The sequence below is a fragment of the Chiloscyllium punctatum genome, chromosome 2 (assembly GCF_047496795.1).
Source record: "Chiloscyllium punctatum isolate Juve2018m chromosome 2, sChiPun1.3, whole genome shotgun sequence".
Taxonomy (NCBI): domain Eukaryota; kingdom Metazoa; phylum Chordata; class Chondrichthyes; order Orectolobiformes; family Hemiscylliidae; genus Chiloscyllium; species Chiloscyllium punctatum.
The window spans coordinates 106,620,820-106,643,023 of record NC_092740.1 but is presented as its reverse complement, the minus strand read 5'-3'; the positions used below and the strand labels follow the sequence as shown (position 1 = coordinate 106,643,023).

The 22,204-nt window shown below is 41.7% G+C and overlaps 1 long non-coding RNA gene across 1 annotated transcript in view; it reads left to right on the top strand.

Moving 5' to 3' along the window:
* The window catches only part of LOC140487601 (uncharacterized), a 74,360-nt gene extending 62,006 nt beyond the window's left edge, over positions 1 to 12,354 (top strand). Inside the window, exon 3 of the long non-coding RNA XR_011962848.1 lies at positions 10,698 to 12,354. This is a non-coding gene — a long non-coding RNA (uncharacterized lncRNA). The remainder of the gene's footprint in view (positions 1 to 10,697) is intronic.
* Positions 12,355 to 22,204: the final 9,850 nt, after the last annotated feature.

Here is a 22,204-nt window from a genome sequence, read left to right as displayed (position 1 = left end):
AAAGAAGATCCTAGATAGTGTAGGGATTCTATGGTGGAGAAAGTGAGGACTGCAAATGCTGGAGATCAGAGCTGAAAATGTGTTGCTGGAAAAGCACAGCAGGTCAGGCAGCATCCAAAGAGCAGTAGAATCAACGTTTCAGGAATAAGCCCTTCTTTAGGAATCCTGAAGAAGGGTTCATGCCTGAAACATCAATTCTCCTGCTCCTTGGATGCTGCCTGACCTGCTGCGCTTTTCCAGCAACACATTTTCAGCTAGGGATTCTATGGTACAGACACAATGGGTTGAATGGTTGCCTTCTATGATTCAGTGATCCTTCACTGCGAATAAGAAACAAATGAGTAGCCCTTAAGAAGGTCCTAGATAATGCTTGGATGAAAATGAAAGCCACATCTCTCTTCTATGCAGAGACTTGACAGCAATATTGGGGAATAAGCATCACAATTTACTCATCTGAAGTTAGGTTATGCTGCTATGGTACGGCAATTTAGAAAAGATTATCAACTTTGAACCAAATGCTTGCTTGGAATAAGTTTAAAGTCATTTCAGAATTTACTTTTGTCAAACTCAGGCTAATTTCTCAATGCATGGAGAATCATGGAACCATTACGCAATTTGAGAGGAGTTAAAGCACCCCTTTCAAGCCTAAGTGTGAAATATGTTCTGCCAAGAAAATCAAAAACCAATGAGGTGAAAATAGAACACAACAGGATAAAATTCTATTCTCATGTCAAGGCATTTTATCAGTTAAGGGCATACAGTACAGACAAATTCACAGTGAGATAATATCATGCTCTAACCCATTCACTTGTACAGAAACTCTGCTTAATATTTATTAGAAGAATGAATTATATAATTAGTGATTTATTCTGAGCAACATAAAATATCAACAAAAAATTCACTTAGGACACTTTTCCTTCATGCTTTATAACAAAATTTGGATGTTTTTTCTGTGTGACTGTCCAACACCTGTAACATCACATAAGAACAAAGATCACATAAAGAATGCAAAGAATTTGAGAACCATGAGAATTGTGTGAATGTGAGATGAAATCATTCAGATGCAGGATCAGTATTAAGTATAAGGCTGTGTACATTGCTGGAACTTGATGAATGATTGCAGAGGAGTTGGTAACGTCTACTCGTAAACAAAAATGTCCAGACATATTCTGTTATAAGAAGAGTCTGAATGATAGGCTGACTGTTAATAGATCCCCAAATATTGATGACAAATTGGTCAGAAGCTGGAATATTATCCACATTGAAAAATATTTAATACATGGAGTTCTTTTACACAGGTGGCTACTGAGTTAGAAATTATGAATTGGAAAAGTGTGTGATGTGTATTTTGTAGATGCTATGTGGTGTGCAAAGACCTGTGTAACGCCTGCTCAAAGTTTCCTTCAATTAATTTTCCCTGAGGCATGACATGCCTTTGTAATCTGTTCTAAGTATGCCTTCAGCGAGGATGGTAAATAGCTTAGCCAAACTTGGTGACGGAAAGGTGATTTCAGCACCCAACCTCACACAAAAGGACCATTCATCACTAGCCTAAGTACTTTAGTCTCATTGCAAAGGTCAAGATCTTTGACTGCTGATCTCTAAACAACCAGATTTTAACCCTGACCTCCCACCTCCTCTCCCTCCAAGTTAGGATTATGAGTACTTGGAAGAGACCTTGCAGGTTGTGGTCGTCCCATGTATCTGCTGCCTCTGCTTCTCTGATTGACAATGGATTTGGAAAGTTCTGTCTTAGGACCTTTGACAAAAAATTCATCAATGACACAGACCATTGGTACTGAGCTTTGGTGGTGGATATTCACAAATTGATCAAGCTTTGATCTGGATGGTGACAAAGTGTTATTGGAGTTGCAATCATCAAGAAGTATTTCATACCTTTTGACTTGTGCTTTGTGGATGGTGGACAGACATTGGGCAATCAGGAGATGAATTATTTGCTGCAGGATTCTTAGCCTCTGACCTGTTCTTGTAGCCATTGTATTTGTAAGGCTACTCCGATTTAGTTTCTGATCAATCCCTTAGGATGTTGAATGTGGGTGATTCTAATGATTATCAAAGAGTGATGATCCTATTCTCTCTTATTGGAATGGTTCTTGCCACATACCTGTATGAATCAAATTTTTTTTTGCCACTTTTCAGCCCAATCCTAGTTGTCCACGCTTTTCTGTATTTAAACAAGGACTGCTTCGGGTATCTGAGGAGTCGTGAGTGAACGTTGCACAATCATTGGTGAACATCCCCACTTCTGACCTTATGATGGAAGAAGGTCATTGATGAAGCAACTGAAGATAATTGAACCAAGGGCTTTACCCTGAGGAACTCCTGCAGAGATGTTCTGGAACTGAGATGATTGACATTTAACACTGTAACCATTTTCCTTTGTACCAGGCAAGATTCCAACCAGCAGAGAGTTTTCCCTTTGATTCCCATTGATATCAGTTTTGCTCAGGATCCACTATGTAATGATCAATCCAATGTAACTTTCATCATGAGCAGTTATTCTCACTTCACATTTAACTTCAGCTCTTTTATCCATTTTTGAACCATGGCTATGATAAGATCAGGAGCTGAATGGCCCTGATGGAATGCAAACTGGGCATCAGTGAGCAGGTTATTGCTGAGCAAGTACTTCTTGATAGAACTGAAGATGAACCTTTCATAACTTCATTGTTGATTGAGATTAGACTGATGAGATGTCATTGGTCAGGTTGGATTTGCCCTGCTGGACAATTTTCCACATTAATGGGTAGAATCCAATGTTGGAGCTATGTGGAACAGTTTGGCGAAGATTGTGGCAACTTCTGAAACACAAGTCTTCAGCGCTGTTGCTGAAATGTTGTCAGAGCCTTTACAGTATCCAGTACCTCCAATTTTCCTTGATACCAAATGGAGTGAATCAAATTGGTTGAAGACTGGTAGCTGTGATACCAGAGAACTCTGGAGAATATCCTTTTCAATCACAAATCACTCCTCTTTAAATTACCCTTTACCTGATGTTTTAAAATACCAGGCTAGTGCTCAAACGATATTACAAATATTTCAATCTCAATGACAGATACATTCCAATAGAGTACATGATGTATAGTCTTGGTGAATCTTTACAGACTCACTTTAATAAAACTAAGAGCACAATATTGAGTCATCTCAATTTAAAAAAAAAGCTAACTCATCTAATTGATGCAACACGGCATGTAGGAAGTAAATGAGTAATGAGTCATACTGTTGAATTAATTTACTGGGAAGAAACTAAGTGAAAGTACTGTGTAACTGGAACTGCACACTTGTTTTTAGAAGAAATCAGAATCATCCATAAGCAGGATTTTATCTCTGTATGGAAGTTTAACTTATTTCTAATGAAACAGCAATGTGTAGCCAGAGCTGTTGTAAATCTTAAATAAAAACAAAAGAATTGTGGATGTTGTGAATCAAACAAAAACAGAAGTTGCTGGCAAAGCTCAGGTCTGAAGAAGGATCACTATACCCAAAACGTTAACTTTGATTTCTCTTTGCATATGCTGCCAGATCTGCTGAGCTTTTCCAACAATTTCTGATTGTGTTTCTGTTGTAAATCTTCCTCTTCAGTTCACTGATGGCCTAGACTATTAATCCAAAAACTCAACTAATGTTCTGGGGACCTGCGTTTGAATCCTGCCACAGCAGGTAGTGAAAATTTGAATTAAATAAAAATAGATCTGCAATTAAAAATCTACCAATGACCTTTAAATCATTGTGGGAAAACCCCATTTGGTTCACTAATGTCCTTCAGGGAAGGAAATCAGACATCCTCATCTGATGTGGCCAATATGTGACTCCAAACCCACAGTAATCTTGTTGAATATCGATTTCCCTCTGAAATCGCCTCGTTCAGTTGTATCAATCATGACAAAGTCTCAAAGAAAGGTAACTGGATGGATCACCTGGTATTGACCCAGACAGCGGAATAGTCAACGGCAGAAACAACCCTGTCAACCCTACAAAGTCTCCTTAATAACATCTGGGAGCTAGTGCCAAAATTGGGAGACTTGTCTCAAAGATTGATCAAGCAACAGCCTGATATGGTCATACTCATGGAATCATAACTTACAGACAATGCCCCAGACAGAGTTGTGGATGTTGTGAATCAGAAACAAAAACAAAATTTGCTGGAAAAGCTCATCAGGTCTGAAGAAGGGTCACCACACCCAAAATGTTGACTTTGATTTCTCTTCATAGATGCTGCCAGACCTGCTGAGCTTTTTCTGCAACTTCTATTTGTGTTTCTGTTGTAAATCTTGCTCTTCAGTGCATCATCCCTGGATCTGTCCTGTCCCACCAGCAGAACAGACCCGGCAGAGGTGGTGGTGCAGTGGTACACAGTTGGGAGGGATTTGCCCCGGAGTCAACGTTGACTCTGGACCCCATCAAGTCTCATGGCTTCAGATTAAGCATTTACTTTGATTACCATGTACCATCCTCAATCAGCTGATGAATCAGTACTCCTCCATATTGAACAACACTTAGAGGAAGCACTGAGGTTGGCAAGAACACAAAATGTACTCCAGGTGGAGAACTTCAATGTCTACCACCAAGAATGGCAGTACTACAGATCAAGCTCATCAGGTCCTAAAAGACATAGCTACTAGACTGGGTCTGCGGATAGTGATGAGGGAACCAACAAGAGGGAAAATCATATTTGTCCTCATCCTTACCAATCTGCCAGCTGCAGCTACCACACAGTCCTTACAGAGATGAAGCCTACCTTCACATTGAGAATAATCTCCATCATGTTGAATGGCACTATCTCTGTACTAAATGAGACTGACTTCGAACAGATCGGGCATCGGGTATGACACCTATGGGTCATCGACAACAGCAGAATTGTACTCCAGCACAATCTGTAATCACGTGGCCCAGCATATCCCCAACTCAACATTACTATCAAGCCAGGGGATCAACCCCAGTTCAATGGCAAGTGCAGGAGGGCATGCCAGGAGCAGATGCAGGCATACCTGAAGATGAGGTTTCAACATGGTGGAGCCACCAAAAAGGATTACTTGAATGCCACATAGCATAAGCAGCAAGTGATAGACAGAGCTAAGCAATCCTAACACCAACTGATCATATCTAAGTTCTGCAGTCCTGCCATGTCCAGTTGGTAATGGAAGTGGACATTGAATCAACTCACTGGAGATGAAAGCTGCATAAATATCCCAATCCTTGATGATGGAAGAGCCCAGCACCTCGGGACAAAAGATTTCTGAAGCTTTCACAGTAAGTTTTAGCTGGAAATGCCGAGTGGATGATCCATCCCCACCTCCTCGAGTGGTTCCTGGCATCACAGATACTAGTCTTCAGTCAATTCAATTCACTCCACGTGAATAAAAGAAATGGGTGGAGACACTGGATACTGCAACGGCTACAGGCCCTGACAACATTCCAGCAATATTATTGAAGACTTCTACTCCAGAACTTGCCACTCTCCTAACCAAGCTCTTCCAGTACAGTTACAACAGTTACCTGACAGTGTGGAAAATTGTTCAGTTATGTCATGTACACACAAAGCAGGACAAAATCTAACCCGGCCAATTATTGTCCCACCAGGGTACTTTCAATCATCAGTAAAGTGATGGAAGATTTCATCAACAGTGCTATCAAGCAGCACCTGCTCAGGATATGATGGGAGGTGAGGACCTCAATTCAATTGTTATCGTTAAAGGTGTTGAGCTAAATTGAGATTCTAAAGGTAGATAAGTCCCCTGATCCTGATGGAATGTATCTCAGGGTGCTGAAAGAAATGGCGGAAGTTATAGTAGATGCATTAGTGGTAATTTACCAAAATTCACTGGACTCCAGGCAGGTTCTGGCAGACTGGAAGACAGCGAATGTCACGCCACTGTTTAAGAAAAGGTGTTAGCAAAAGGCAGGTAACTATAGGCCTAACATCTGTAGTTGAGAAAATTCTGGAGGCTATCATTTAAGAAGAAATAATGAGACATCTGGGTTGAAATGGTTGCAACAGGCAGACACAGCATGGATTCAGAAAGGGAAGGTTGCATTTCACAACTTACTGGAGTTCTTTGAGGATTTAACAAGTGAGGTGGTTGGAGGAGAACAGCTGGATATTGTATACTTGGATTTCCAGAAGACGTTCCATAAGGTAGCTGCATAATAGACTCATCCATAAGATAAGAATTCATGGAGTTGTGAGGAATGTACTAGCATTGAAAGAGGACTGGTTAGCCAATAGAAAGCAAAAATTTGGGATAAATGGGTGTTTCTTTGGTTGGTGATCAGTGGTGAGCAGTTGGGCCCACAACTGTTCATGATACATCTAAATGGTTTGGAAGAGGAGACCGAGTGTGCCCAATTTGCTGATGATACTAAATTGAGTGGAAAGGCAAACTGCGCAGAGGAAGTGGAGGGTCTACAGAGAGATTTAGACAGGTTAACTGAGTGGGCAAAGGTCTGGCAGATGGAGTACAATGTTGGTAAATGTGAGGTTATCCACTTTGGAAGTCAAAATAGGTCAGAGTATTATTTAAATGGTGAAAGATTGCAGTATGCTGTTGTGCAGAGGGACTTAGAAGTTCTTGTACATTGCTAAAAGTTGATTTGTGGGTGCAACAAGTAATCAAGAAGGCAAACAGAATTTTAGCTTTTATTGCTAGAGGGATTGAATTGAAGAGCAGGGAGGTTCTGCTGCAATTGTACAAGGTGTTGGTGAGGCTGCACCTGGAATATTGAGCACAGTTCTGGTATCCTTACTTGAAGAAGGAAATACTGGCTTTGGAGGTGGTGCAGAGGAGGTTCAACAGGTTGATTCCAGAGATGAGAGGGTTACCCTATGAGGAGACGTTGAACTGCCTGGGACTGTACTCTCTCTAGAATTTAGAAGAATAAGAGGGAATCTTATAGAAACATGTAAAATTATGAAAAATATATGTAAAATAGAGTCAGGCAAGTTGTTTTTGCTGGTGGGTGAGATGAGGACTAGGGGACATGGCTTCAAGATTAAGAGGAGTACATTTAGGATAGAGATGAGGAGGAACTACTTTTCCCAGAGGGTAGTGAATCTATGGAATTCTCTGCCCAAGGAAGCAATAGAGGCAGCTTCATTAAATATATTCAAGACACAGTTGGGTGGGTTTTTGCATGGAAGGAGAATTAAGGGTTATAGGGATATTGCAGATCGGAGGAGCTGAGACAATGGATAGATCAGCCATGATCTTTATGAATAGCAGAGCAGGCTCGATGGGCCAAATGGCCTACTCTTGCTTTTATTACTATGAAATATGAATAACTTGCTGGGTTTTGCTAAGCCATTCAGCTCCTAACCCCATTACAGCCTTAGTTCAAACATGGACGAAACAGCAGAATTCCAGGCGTGAGGTGTCAGTGACAGCCCTTGATGTCAAGGCTGCATTTGACCAACTGTGGCATCAAAGAGCACTAGCAAAACTGGAATCAATGGGTATCAGAGGTCAAATTCTCTGGTGGTTGGAGTCATACTTAACAGATAGGAAGTTGGTTATTGTTGTTGTCGGAGGTCAGTCATCTCAGCACAAGTACATATCTGCAGGAATTCTTCAGGATAGTGTCCTAGTTCCAACCATCTTCAGCTGCTTCATCAATGACCTTCTCTCTATCATAAGATCAGATGATTGCACAATGTGCAGCACTATTCGCGACTCCTCAGATACTAAAGCAGTACCATATCCAAATGCAACGAGATCTGTACAGTGTCTAGGCATGTAATATTTGCACCATACAAATGTGATGGCCATCATCTATAAGAGAAAATCTAACCACCGCCCCTTGAGATTCAGTGGTGATACTATCACTGTCAAATCCTGGGGATTATTATTGACAAAAGCTCAACTCAGCTCATCACATAAACACAGTGGCTATGAGAGCAGGCAGAAGCTAGCAATACTGTGGCAAGTAACTCATCTCCTGACTCCTCCAAATCTGTCCACTGTCTACAAGCCACAAGTTAGGAGTTTGATGAAATAGTCCCAATAAGTGAGATAGCTAGAGTTCAAAGTCTATATGTTCCTGTCAGGATGAAGGGCAAGGTTGGCAGGAACAGGGAACCCTGGCTAAGAAGACATAGTGAGGTTTTGACCAGAAAAAAGGAAGAGACGTGGCTCAAGTACAGGGAGCTGGTCTCAAAGGAATCCCTGAAGGTACACAGGGAATATAGGAGTTTACTGAAGAAGCAAATCAGGAGGGTGAAGAAAGCAAGGCACGATATAACCTTGGCTGAGAAGATTAGGGTGAATCAAAAGAGCTACTTTAAGTATATTAAAGGAAAAAGAATAACTAGAGAGAAAATAAGGCCACTCAAGGATCAAAGTGGACATGTATGTGCAGAACCATGGGAGGTGGGTGAGGTTCTCAATGAATATTTCTCCTCTGTGTTTACTGTGGAGAAAGACATGAAGGCTTGGGGAAGTTAGTGGTTATATATTGAGGACAGTCAATATCACAGTAGAGGAGGTGTTGGACATATTAGGATGTATGAAGGTGGATAAATCTCCTGGTCCTGACCAAATAGATCCAAGAACTCTACAAAAGGCTAGAGAGGAAGTTGTGGGCGCATTGGCCAATATTTTTGCATTGTCATTAGCAACGGATGAGGTCCCAGAAGACTGGAGGGTAGCGAATGTTATGTTATTCAAGAAGGGTTGCAAACAAAAGTTTGAGAACTGTACACCTGTAAGTTTACCATCTGTGGTGGGTAAGTTATTTGAGAAGCTTCTGATGGATAAGATAGACATGCATTTGGAAAGACAGGGTTTGATTAGGAGTAGTCAGCATGGCTTTGTGAGTGGGAGATCATGCCTCACAAATGTGTTAGAGTTCTTTGATGAAGTGACAGGAAGATTGATGAGGGCAGGTCAGTAGACGTAGTCTATATGGATTTCAATAAGGCCTTTGATAAGGTTCCATGTAGTAGGCTGCTCTGGGAGGTTAGGTCGTATGGAATCCAGGGGGAGCTGGCAAATTGGATGTGAAATTGACTTGATGGTAGGAAGCAGAGAGTCATAGAGAAAGGGTGCTTGTCAGATTGGAGGCCTGTGACTAATGGAGTTCCTCAGGGGTCAGTGCTGGACTTATTTCTATTTGTTATCTATATCAATGATTTGGATGAGAATATACAAGGCGTGATTAGAAAGTTTGCTGATGACACTAAAATAGACAGTATTGTGGACAGTGAGGAAGGTTATCAGAAATTGTAGCAGTTAAGTATGTAAGTCTCCGGTGAGATAGTTTCCTCTGATCTGCTTGTAATGTGTTTATATCCTTTCTTAACTAAGGAAACCATAATTGTACACAGTATTCAGATGGTCCCAACACATCCTGTCCAAGTGTAACAAAACATCACTTCTCGTGTATTCCATTCTCTTTGTAATAAACAGCAACATTCCATTCACCTTTTCAAAACACTTACTGCATCGAGAAACCAACATTTTGTGATTCATAGAGCAGGATATTCAGATCTCCCTGTATCTCTGAGTTCTGCAATCTTTTCTATTCTTTCTGCCAAAATGGATGAGCTCACATTTTATCACATTATATTCCATCTGTCAATTGTCAAACTCTCTTAACCTAACTATATCTCTTTGCAGATTTAATTGTAAAGGTGCTGGTGCAATATTTAAAGGCAAGTTGGACATTGCTTCAAATGCTACAAGCGCCCCAGAAACCAGTGGTGGTCACTTCCAGAAAGCAGCTTAGAAGGGTGCTCCGGTTTCCTCCCACATTCCAAAAAATGTGTAGGTTAGGTGAATTGGCCATGCTAAATTGCCCGTAGTGTTAGGTGAACGGGTAAATATAGGGGAATGGGTCTGGGTGGGTTGCGCTTCGGCAGGTCGGTGTGGACTTGTTGGCTGAAGGGCCTGTTTCCACACTGTAAGAAATCTAATCTAATCTAATCTAAAAAAAATCCAGTAGCTGAAGCTGGTTCTCAGGTTTACTGACATTGCCTTGCAGCTGGAGCTGGGCAGAGTCGTGAAGAGAAGACCAATCTTTTTCCTGGATGATAGCACCAGGACGATCTCTCTTTAGAATATCCAGCTGACAAACTGATCACAGCAAAGGTCAGTGTCACTAGCATGACAGAGGGAATGGCAAGAAGTAACCCAAAATGAACAATCTTCCTTGCTATCTTCTCTGTCAAAGTGGCAGCACTCAGTATCACTGTACCATGACAGAGATATCTTACAAAGGTTCATAGCCTAAAAATCTTAGCACCATTTGCATCATATCCCTAAAGACCTCACACTCACCTTATGCTCACGAATGACCAATCCTTGCTCTCTGCACTATTTACTCACTTACTGTGATATTTCATCACCATGCATGGTTGTGCATACTCACAAACTGTTCTTGCACCCATTTCCCATCACTCTCAGTCCTCCTTTTTATCTCATTGCAGGAAAACACTGGCACACAACTAGATGGAGAGGCGCCAAGATCAGTGGGCATTGCTGGATATAAACATTTGCACCTACTTTGAGGATTGGGCCATTGAGCTGTTTAAACTGGGACAGTTCCTATGTCGATGGGGCGATACCAATGATCCTGAACCCAGTTGCCTCTGCTCTTCTCATATGAATGTGAAAGTAAAAGCATTGATATAAGTAAGCTATTGTCCATCTTCACTGACTAATTCATTCTCTTCTCTTCTACAGAAACTGTGCCATTTATCCCCAGGCTTATTGCAAGAGGTCACAGGCTGAGGAGGAAGTCAGAAGATGCATTAGCAGAGTATTCACCTGCATCCTCCACCAATACGGAAACATTCAGGTGGAGGCCTTAGCTAGAATAGACTTGGGAATACAATCTCTGGATTAGTGGTGCTGGAAGAGCACAGCAGTTCAGGCAGCATCCAGCTAGCTTCGAAATCGACGTTTCAGGCAAAAGCCCTTCATCTCTTGGGAATACAATCTGGTTAGCAAATCATTGCCATGGGTCTGAAGTTACTGGAGGCCTCTGAAACACAAAGGATTTCAGCAGTTCAGGTCCCTGTTGAGCCCCATGCAGACTATATTCTCGTGTACTCAGCCACAAGTCACTTGTTGAACCTACAGAGCGAGGCTGCAGTAGCAGCTGCTGCTATAGTTGTCTCTCTCTCTTACCTTCTGCACAATTGATCTTTAGTACTATGATTGTGAGAAGAACTGCTGAATTGGTCTTTGCCATGCTTACACCTTATTCAGCAGACCTGTGAGACCTGTAAGTGAATGCATGCAGTCTTGGTCAAGAAATGCTTTAGCTCTGGCATCCCTCCTCATAAAGCTCCAAGTTATGCCCTCCCAGCTGACCAAGGCATGCTCTCCATGTGGTTACATTGTACTCTTACATTGTTGTGGTTCTTGAGAGGACAGCTTTGTCAACAACTTCATAGGAACATGAAGCATCTGCTACAGCTGGATTATTTTTAGCCTCACAACACCCCATTGCATGCTCATTAGTCATCCTGTCCTCATGTTGATGAACCAAACTGTCAATTGTTATGAAGTAATTGCCAGGAAGCCTTCTACCCCAACCTATTATAGCTGCCTCCCTGAAAATACTTCATCTTGTGTGAGGATATAGCAGATACGATGTATCCTTGGCCAATGTATCCTTGGCCTCCTTGGTCAATGAGAAAGATGAAGCATTGAGTGAAGGTCCTTTTCTCCATTGACTCTTGCTGACCTGAAGATTATGAAATGCCAACTGGACAATAGTGTACTCTCATTTAGTACTTTGTGAGAGCAGGTTGTAAGGGACCACATATTTTTCTGTTTTATGACTACAAATTGAAATGGAATTTTGGCTTCAGTATAACTGAAATACCAGGAGGGTTTTGGAACTTGAAAATTAAATGCTGCATATTTTTGAGCTGTGCAATGCAATTTTGCTTTTAAAAGCAACGAGGGGACTGAGCAGCACTGAATGCATTTTTAGTTAAAGAAATCTACCTAATGTCAACTCTCTGATTGGTTGAGCTACAGAGTATGAAAGGTGATAAGTGCCAGAGCAACAGAAGGAGAAATATTAATAACTGGCAAACTGAACCTATCCATCCACTTCTTTCTCACTCCCTTCATGTGAATAAAAAATAGAAAATCAAGAAAGATTAAAAGAATTTTAATAAGAAAAGATTTAGGTTCATTCAATTATCAACCATCTTCCTCGAGCTGTGGTTTCCAGTTTGTAAATTGTGACTGACTGGTCTATCGCAACTTCTCTGATAGTGTTCTCCTACTGTGCACATGTTGATCATCATGCCAAAGCATGACTTCTGCTTCTGGAATTCATGAGACTAGAGAACTCAAAGTATGTATTCTTCACGGGCTTTGCCAGCTTGCTGTATCTGTTTCAGTTTGATCCAGATGGATTATTGAAGAGTAAACTTTTGTGGTAGCAATACAAATAAATAAATAAGTATATACTTGGAACTAAATGAGTGAAGCTAATATATTACAGCATTAAAAACACTGGGCTATTCTGCTCATCATGTCCATTCAGATTCTCTGCAAGAAAAGCTCAGCTAATCCTGTTCCTCTGCTCCTTTGTAGATCTGTAGGATTTTTTTCTTCAGCTACCAACACTTGCTAATACACTTATATAATGGTCTAAGTAAATTATTTTATATATTTTTCATGGTCAGTTCTAGATGGTGCTTAAATTCAAACAGTGACCTTGTGCTTATAAAGGTTGGGAATTACTGCAATACAGACAACAATGTGTCATCAATACTAAAAATCAAAAGGGACTCTGAAGCAATTTTCCCATTCTTGACATCTGAACGTGTGATCTTCAGATTTTTTTTCTCCTGTCCACATCTTTTTACCACCATAGTCTCTTTGTCAAACTGTTTGCCTTTTGTCCATCTTAATTGTGAATAAATATGTGTATATTTGGGGATTTGGAAGGGTAATATTTAAGTTGTATATTGTTGGATTAGAATTCCTTTCTTTCTCTGCTTTTTATTACCTTTTAAAGCATATTAGAGTTATTTTGTTGCTGATGAAATCTGGTATGAATTGCCTTTGTCCTGAAGAGTCAATTAGGCAAATTGGTCACTTTGGTCGTATAATTAGGAGTTTATACATTTTGGGGTAACTTTTAGGGAAGTGGAACAGAATTATTAGAGGACTCTTCCCAGTTAAGTCATAATAAGGTTAGAATTGAATAGAAATGGTATCCGTTGAAACGAACCAAAACAAACAATACCAAATTGGATCAAATTAAAGGGTAACGGTACTGTCGCAAAATCCAAATGTTCAAATTAAATTTGAAATTTCATTTTGAGGGGAGATAATCCAGCCTCTGTGATTTCCACATGTTGGAAAAGGCTTTAAACATTACAGTAGACACTGTCTCCTCGCTCTAAAGGCACAACCATAGACATGGAAAATGTTGTGCATGTAGTTAGGGATGTGTGCTGCCCCCTTTAAGAGAGAAGGTCACCCCAAGAGGGGAGCTTTGGCTCATTCTGGGTCTGACTATGCAGCTGAAAGGTCATGTAATAAATTGTTCCTGGTTCACATTATGAAGGTCTATCTCATGGTCTCCAAATTTTTTAACTAGCAACAAGGCTGAATCATGGCCCCCTAATTGTGTGTTACCATCATTTTCAAAGAAAGGGAAGAGATTGAAAATTGTCCAAACCTTAGAAACATCAATGTATTGAGGTAACATGGTAGAATTACTAGGAGAGAATATATCAATGGAAACAGTCACAAAGGGACTTGGGCTGCAGTCGATGCTGGGGAAGAAGGGGACTCACCAAGGAGCGGGCCAAGAGCAGAGGTCATGAGGGGACGCAGGCTACAGCCAATAACTAGAAAGAGGCGTACTCACCTCAGAGCTTATTAAAATTGTCATGAGAGACTTTATCGAGGGGACTTGGACTGCAAGTAGCTTCTGGTTTCCTAAACTTAAGGGGTGGGAAAAATTCCTGCTGGTGAAGGCATAGGTTTTGTATTTATTCACAGGACATGGGAGTCTTTGACTAGGCCAGGCAATGAGCATTAAGTAACTACAGCTACAGCGATAAGCGGGCAGTAGGAAAGAACAGAACAGTGAAAGTCAGGATAGATTAAATTAGAAAAATGGATGTTGGTGCAAGACAAAAAGGGATGACAGTGTAGCAGCAAGGAAATAAAAATGTAGGTCCAGAGGAGATGTACATGGGAAAATTACAACAAAATGATGCCATTGCTTCTCTTCGCCCTCATATTACCTGTTTTGTTACTCATGCATCCCTATACATTAACAGCACAGAGCTGGAACGAGTGGAGAGCGTCAAGCTCCTGGGAGTGGTCATCCATGACAAGCTTTCTTGGACTCTTCATGAAGACGCATTGGTTACAAAGGCCCAACAACATAGCTTCTTCTTCAGGCAATTTGCCTGAGGAAATTTGGCATCACAGTGAATACCCTTGCCAACATTTATAGGTGTGGCATCGAGAGCATTCTGTCTGAATGTATCACTACCTGGTATGGCAACTGTACCATTCAAGATCGGAGATAGTTACAGAGTGGTGAACTTGGCCTGGATAATCACAAAGGCCAACCTCCCATCTCTACAATCCATCTACCAGGCTCGCTGTCAAGGAAAGGCCACCAGCATTCTCAAAGATCCATCCCACCCTGGCAATGTTTTCCCCTGACAACTTCCACAATCGGGAAGAAGGTACAGAAGCCTGAACACATGCACCAGCTGATTTTGAAACAGTTTCTACCCAACTGGCATTAGAATACTGAATGCACTCACAAACTCTTCACATTTCCCTGTACCTGTGTTTTTGTTTTTGCTGCTGTTTACCAATTATTTACTTATCTATGCTATTTAGCTATGTGATCTGCCTGTATTGCTCGCTTTTCACTGTGCCTCGGTACACATGACAATGAATTTAATGCAATTCAATTCAATTCAATTATATCTGTTAGGAATATAAACTGAATGTTTTATACCTACCACAAATTCTATTTCATTTTGTCACTGAATGTATTCGCCTGCCCAGCTACTTTCAGCATTCAACCTGTCCAAGACTTTGCTGCAGTAATCCCACACTAAGCTCCATCTATTCCTTACTCTAATACTTGCAAAGTTTCCGTGTCTCGAGTCTGTCAATGCTTTAAGTTTATAATTCTTCCCTTATTTACTTGTCCATATCCTGGTATTACTTCAGCTCTTTAGCTGCAACTTTTTCTGAACACGACTTCATTGTATTCAGCCTTATCTGCATCCTCTCTCCATCAATCAAGTATTTATACACATCTCTATATGCTTTATGTCTGTAATTTCTGTAAGCCTCTGAACTGTTCACCTTAATTCTACTTAAAACACATCTTGGACCATGTATTTTGCCATTTCTCCTGATCTCTCATTTGGTAAACACTGCCTTTCACCTACATGTGATTTAAAAGGGGAAAAAACAGTTAAGACAAAAGTTTAAAATCTTAGGTAAGATAATATTTAGAGCTTCGGCTGGACAGGCCACTCAAATGCTGAATTTTTCATGCATTTAACAAGAATGGACAATGGCTAAGGCATGCTGGGAAACTAAGGCAAGCTTGAACCAAAGTGACAGTGCTAATAAACATGCTGCAGAATCTAGACAGGCTGCAACTACCAACAGACAGTATGCCATCAACCTGAAAGCTACAGACCCTACAATATGCACAAAAATTTGGGTTTGGATACAGTCAGTGGAATAACATCCTCAGGGCGATCAGAAACATCAGAGTGTGTACCAGACACTGGATGCCTCACACCTTTATTTGGAGGAGGCTACGTGTGTCCAGCAGCTCCAGGAATGGATTCCAAAAAACCATCCTGGCATCAAATGCCAGCGCCTGGTTGGCTCTGATCGATCAGGGTGATTGAACCTGATGGATCCATTGGTGAACAGTGAAGACCCTCCCAAAAGGGCCAAAAGACTTTAGATTCTAAGAATTCCCACAACACGACACTCAAGGCAGTAACTCAAGACCAACCACTGAGAAGAAAATACACCCTGGGACCACTGGGCGACGACCACATGATCATCACCATGTGTGGATCTAGTGTGGGGTCTATGGTCATCCAGAGTTAAGTTAAAACACAAGATAGATTTATGGTGTATTTTGTTGTTGTAATATTAGAACATAGAAAAGTACAGCACAGAACAGGCCCTTTGGCCCACGATGTTGTGCTGAGGTTTATTCCTAATGTAAAACATAATAACTTAACCTACACACCCTCAACTCACTGCTATCCATGTCCATATCCAGCAGTCACTTAAATGTTTCTAATGACTCTGCTTCCACTACCACCGCTGGCAATGCATTCCATGCATTCACAACTCTCTGCATAAAGAACCTACCTCTGGCATCTCTTCTATACCTTTCTCCTAATATCTTACAACTATGACCCCTTGTACCAGTCAATCCTGCCCTGGGGAAAAATCTCTGGCTATTGATTCTATCTATTCCTCTCATTATCTTGTATACCTCGATCAGGTCTCCTCTCTTCCACCTTCTCTCCAGAGAGAAAAGTCCAAGCTTATTCAACCTTTCTTCATAAGGCCACCCCTCCAGTCCAGGCAGCATCCTGGTAAATCTTCTTTGCACCCTCTCCAAAGCCTATAGTAGGGCATCTTTCCTATAGTAGGGCAGCCAGAACTGGACACAATATTCCAAGTGTGTTTTCACCAAGGACTTGTAGAGCTGTAGCAAAACCTCACAGTTCTTAAACTCTACCCCCCTGTTAATGAAAGCCAAAATACCATATGCTTTAACAACCCTATCCACTTGGGTGGCAACTTTGAGGGATCTATGTACTTTTACACCCAAACCCCTCTGATCCTCCACACTGCCAAGAATCCTGTCTTTAATCCTATATTCAGCATTGGAGTCCATCGTTCCAAAATGCATCGCTTCGCATTTATCCAGGTTAAACTCCATCTGCCATGTCTCAGCGCAGCTTTGCATCCTGTCTATTTTGTGCTGCAGCCTGCAATAGCCCTCGATACTATTGATCCAACCTTTGTGTCATCTGCAAATTTACTAACCCACCCCTCAACCCCGTCATCCAAGTCATTTATAAAAACTACAAAAGAGCAGAGGCACAAGAACAGAACCCTGCGGGACCCCATTCATCACTGACCTCCAGGCAGAATACTTTCCATCTATAACAACTCTCTGCCTTCTGTCAGCCAACCAATTCTGAATCTAGATGGCCAAGTCTCCCTGTATCCCATACTTCCATGAATGAGTCTACCATGGGGAACCTTATCAAATGCCTTGCTGAAGTCCACATGCACCACATCCACTGCTCTACCTTCATAGACCTGTCTTGTCACCTCTCAAAGAACTCAATAAGATTTGTGAGGCATGACCTGCCACTCACAAAGCCAAGCTGACTGCCTTTAATCACACTATGCTTTGCTTCAGAATTCTTTCTAAAACTTTGCTGACCACAGACATAAGACTGACTGGTCTGTAATTGCCAGGAATTTCCCTATTACCCCTCTTGAAAAGAAGAACAACATTTGCCTCCTTCCAATTCTCCGGTATGACCCCTGTGGAAAGTGAGGAGGCAAAGATCTTCGCCAGTGGCTTAGCAATCTCATTTCTCGCTTCCTGGAGCAGCCGAGGATAAATCTGGTCTGGCCCTGGGGACTTATCAATCTTAGTGCATTCCAAAATTTCCAACACATCGACTTTATCAATCTTCGTCTGGTCAAGCCTGTATCCCAGCTCCTCAAAGTTCTCATTCACAACATGGTCCCTTTCCTCAGTAAAAACCGAAGCAAAAAACTCATTAGGCTCCTGAAGAAGGGCTCATGCCCGAAACGTTGATTCTCCTGCTCCTTGGATGCTGCCTGACCTGCTGCGCTTTTCCAGCAACTCATTTTCAGCTCTGATCTCCAGCATCTGCAGTCCTCACTTTCTCACTCCCCCATCTGCTCAGATTCCACGCACAAGTTCACTCCGCTATCCCTAATCGGCCCTACTTTCTCCCTGATCATTCCTCACGTGTGACTAAAATGCCTTCAGGTTCTCCCTAATCCTTCTTGCCAAGCCCTTTTCGTGTCCCTGCCTGGATCTCCTCAGTCCATTTCTGAGCTCCTTTCTAGCAAGCCTGTAATCCTTTAAAGCTGTGCTAGATCCTTGCCTCCTTATGTAAACTGCCTTCTTTCTTTATACAAGAAGTTCCTCTGTTCTCGTCATCCAAGGTTACTTAATTCTACCCCTTCTTACTTGTCTCAGAGGAACAAATTTGTGCATGACTCACAACAACTGCTCCTTAAATAGTCTCCACATGTCTGCTGTGCCCTTTCTGTGGAACAATTGCTCCCAGTCGGTACTCCCCACCTCCTGTCTGATAGCGTCATAATTTTCTTTTCCCCAATTAAATATCTTCCCTCGGTAACTGCTCCTTTCCCTCTCCAAGGCTTTGGTAAATGTGAGGCAGTTGTGATCACTGTCACCAAAGTGTTCTCCCACCACGAGATCTGACAACTGCCCTGGCTCATTGCCTAGCACCAAATTCAAAATGGCCTCTCCCCTTGTCGGTCTGTCTACATACTGAGTAAGGAAACCCTCCTGAACACACCTGACAAAAACGGCTCCATCCAAACCATCTGCACTTAGGAGGTTCCAGTCAATATTGGGAAAGTTGAAAACATCCATAACAACAACCTTGCTACATCTGCATTTTTCCAGAATCTGCTTGCCTATGTTTCAATCTCTCTACTGCTGTTAGGTAGTCTGTAGATGTTCCCTTGCTGTTCCTAACCTCCACCCATACTGACTCAGTAGACAAACCTTCCTCAACATCCTTTGTTTCTGTAGCTGTGAAGCACTCTCTGATTAACGATGATACATCCCCTCCTCTTTTTCCACCCTCCCTGTTCTTTTTAAACATTCTAAACCCTGGAACATCAAGCAACCATTCCTGCCCCCGTGAAACCCACGTCTCTGTTATGACCACAACTTCGAAGCCCCAAGTACTGATCCATGCTCTAACTTTGTCACTCTTATTTCTGACACTCCTTGCTTTAAAGCAGACACACTTTAACCGATCCTTTTGTTTAATTGCATGAGAAACCTTCCCGATAGATTAACTACGTCCTGTTACTGCCCCATCTGCAACCGTCTCCCTCTCAGATATGTGGCTCTGATTCCCATCTCCCTGCCAAACCAATTTAAACCCTTCCGAATCACGCAAGCAAATCTCCCACCCAGGACATTTATACACCTCCAGTTCAGGTGCAACCCGTCCTTCATGTACAGGTCCCACCTTCCCCCAAAGATATCCCAATGGTCTAGGTATTTGAAGCCCTCCCTCCTGCACCAGCCTCGTAACTACGTGTTAAGCTGCATTCATTGACTGTTCCTCACCTTATTATCTCGTGGCACCAGTAGCAAACCTGAGATCACTACTCAACTCATCCTGCTCTTCACCTTCCAACCTAACTCTCTGTAGTCACTTTTCAGATCCTCAGTCCTTTTCCTGGCTAAATTATTGGTGCCAATATGTGCCACGATTTCTGGCTGCTCACTCTCCCCCTTCAGAATCCTGTAAACCCGATCGGCAACATCCGGACACTGGCACCAGGAAGGCAATATACCTCCCAGGAGTCCCGTTCCTGAGCACAAAATCTCCCGTCAATCCGTCTAACTATTGAGTCCCCTACCACTAGCGCTTTTCTATTCTCCCCCCTTCCCTTCTGATCCACAGTGCCAGGTTCAGTGCCAGAGGCCTGACAACTATGACTTTCCCCTGGCTTTCCCCACCAGCAGTATCCAAAACGGTATCCTTATTGTGTTAAATAAATAAATGTTATATGAAGAATTGGGTTGCAGTTTGTTTACTAGATATAAGAGTTAAAACACATTGTTTGGCAGGTGCAACAGAGCAAATAACATAGCTTGGGAAAATAATTGAACTAATCCAGCGTATTAACATTGATGTTGTGATCAACCAGAGCATAAACAGAGGAGAAAGGGTTAAAACAAATGGTCATTTCCTAGAGATACAAAGAACCACACAAGATAGTGAAACGATATCACTCCTGTGTGAATGAAAGCACAGCCAGATCAAATGGCTCCTTTCCCATGAGATGGTGGCCAGATGAGCCACCTTAAGATATTAAGTCATTGCACTGGGGCAATAAACAGGATGTTCTTACGAAAATATTAGGTGTCCCACCAAAACTAGATTAGAGACACAGCAATTAGCCAAGTGTTCACCTCCCTTATGTACTATGCATGTGCCCTGATGTTAATTCAATGTTCAAACATCATAGCTGGAATTTGACTATGACTGGATGAATGGAATCACGTATTATAAAATCAGTAGATTAGTAATAATGTAAGGCCCATATAAAAGTAGCATAAAAATCAATATTTTGAAACATTTCAGAATTCCATGTTACTCATTGGGAGAATGTATCTTCCTTGTATACACATAAAGATGGGTGAGGCTTCCAAATATCTGGATTTTTTTGGGTTGAGGTGAATAAAAGAAATATCCCCTTTCATGATGTTTGAGATTTTCCTGTCCACTTTGCACACAGTGTAATCATTGTTTTTCCAAATATCAGCTCTGGATTGTACTCTAGCCCTGCTTTTAATCTAAGTTGGGAGTGCAGCATGCAAAGGTTGGGGCAGGCTAGATAGAAGCTCCTGTAAGGGGCTGTTTGGAAGCCCAGCCTATTTCCTTTCAATTTCCATTTTTAGTTATCATTTTAATTATTTATGTTATCATCTCAATAGCAAGCCCAGCATGTGGGAAATTACATAGCTGAAGCTCACACTTGCTGATGCAAGGAAGTACTTCCTGACAAAAGAAGTGAGGAGGATCTAAAGTTATCATGTTAATGGTTAGTGAACAAAAGACCATAAGATGTAGAAGCAGAATTAGACTATTTGGCCCATTTCACATGACATAGTGTCACAGAAACTATGAGAGCACTACAACTTCCTAACCACTCTCCTCTTTGAATTTTTTTTTACTGCTTTCATGGGATGTGGGTGTTAATATAGCAGGGTCAAAATTTATTGCCCATTACGAATTGCCTTTGAGCTGTTGGAGGTGAGTTGCCTTCTTGAATCGCTACAGTCCATTTGTTGTAGATAGATCAACAAAGCTACTAGGGAGATTTGGAATTCTGATCCAGAGACACTAGAAATGGGAACATATTTCCAAGTCAGGATGGTGCATGGTTTGGAGCGGAATTTGTAGGTGATAGTGTTCCCATGTATCTGCTAACCTTGTTCTTCTAATGAAAGCATTCTGGGGTTTAGAAGGTGCTGTCTTAAAATCCTTGATGGATATCTGCAGTGCATCTTGTAGATAGTACACACTGCAACTAAGTATTGGACATGGAGAGAGTAAATGTTAGTGGATGTAATGCCAATCAACGGGTTGCTTTGTCCTAGATGGTGGCAAGTTTCTTGCAGTTGTTGGAACTGGCATCAAATGGGGAGGCAATGGTCTAGTGGAATTATTGCTAGACTATTAATCCAGAAACTCAGTGAGTTTTCTGGGAACAGATGATGGAATTTGAATCCAGTAAAGAATCTGAAATTAAGGTCTAATGATGACCATGAAGTCATTGTCAAATGTAGGAAAATCCCATCTAGTCCATTAATGGTTTTAAGGAAGGAAATTTGTCATCCTTACTTGGTTGGTTGACATGTGACTCCAGGCCCATAGCAATGTGGTTGACTCCTAACTGCCCTCTAAGCGATTAGGGATGGCCAGAAAATGCTGGGCTAGCCAGTGATGCCCAAATTCCATGAGTGAATAAAAAGAAACTGCACTCATCCAGGCAAGCGGAGAGTATTCCATCACACTCCTGACCTGTGAGAGTTTGGGAAGTCAGGGGGTAAGTCAATCATCACAGCATTCCTTGCCTCAGTGCTGGTTTTTTTTGTTTTATGTACAGTTGAGTTCCTTGTCAATAGTAACCCCCAGCATGTTGCTAATGAGAGTTTCAGTGATAGTAATGCCATTAAATGTTAATGTCAAAAGGTGATGTTAGATTAGATTTCTTACAGTGTGGAAACAGGCCCTTCGGCCCAACAAGTCCACACCGACCCGCTGAAGCACAACCCACCAAGACCCATTCCCCTACATTTTACCCTTCACCTAACACTAGGCAATTTAGCATGGCCAATTCACCTAACCTGCACATTTTTGGACTGT